Source organism: Bison bison, unplaced genomic scaffold (genome assembly GCF_000754665.1).
Source record: "Bison bison bison isolate TAMUID 2011002044 unplaced genomic scaffold, Bison_UMD1.0 scf7180017864358, whole genome shotgun sequence".
NCBI lineage: Eukaryota > Metazoa > Chordata > Mammalia > Artiodactyla > Bovidae > Bison > Bison bison.
Window position 1 is genome coordinate 131,454 of NW_011494930.1, and position 634 is coordinate 132,087.

At 42.6% G+C, this 634-nt stretch overlaps 1 protein-coding gene and 1 pseudogene across 1 annotated transcript in view; both read right to left on the minus strand.

Annotated features, from left to right (window-relative positions):
- The window catches only part of LOC104999631 (EGF-like module-containing mucin-like hormone receptor-like 2), a 317,660-nt gene that overhangs the window by 121,541 nt on the left and 195,485 nt on the right, over positions 1-634 (minus strand).
- Positions 1-634, minus strand: part of LOC104999630 — a 3,469-nt pseudogene that overhangs the window by 308 nt on the left and 2,527 nt on the right.

The window sequence follows — 634 nt, forward strand, 5'->3', positions numbered from 1 at the left end:
CCTCATCATCCATGTCAGGAACCAAGTAGTACTGTAATGGATTTGGCAAATATCATCTTTGATGACCTCGCCTAACTCATCTGTACCTGCATCAGAATGATCAGTAAACTAGGTGAAGAAGCTTTCTGGTTCCTGATGCTGTCTCTTCCTGCTGGCTTTATTCTGTGTTTGACTTGATTGTTTCATCTAATCCTGTCCAGATTTCCATTTGATTTCAGCGGACTTTGAAGATGGATCACCACTCTATTCAGATGAAATTCTTTGGAGAGAATTTTGTTTTCAAAATAAGGATTTTCATCAAAATAAAAATCTATTCTGTAACCTGATTTAATGTCTTCAAATTCTGTCAATTCGACTCTTGTCAAATAATGCAGCGACTCTTCACCCTCCTCCCCAAGCAGTGCAGACACTTGTGGATGGTTATCAAATGCTGTTACCCCAAATTTTGGGATTTTTGCCATCAGTTCTGACCTCTTCCTTAAACATGGTTGGCAGTTCAGTTCCGTCGCTCAGTTGTGTCCGACTCTTTGGGACCCCATGAATTGCAGTACGCCAGGCCTCCCAGTCCATCACCATCTCCCAGAGTTCACTGAAACTCATGTCCATCGAGTCGGTGATGCCATCCAGCCATCTC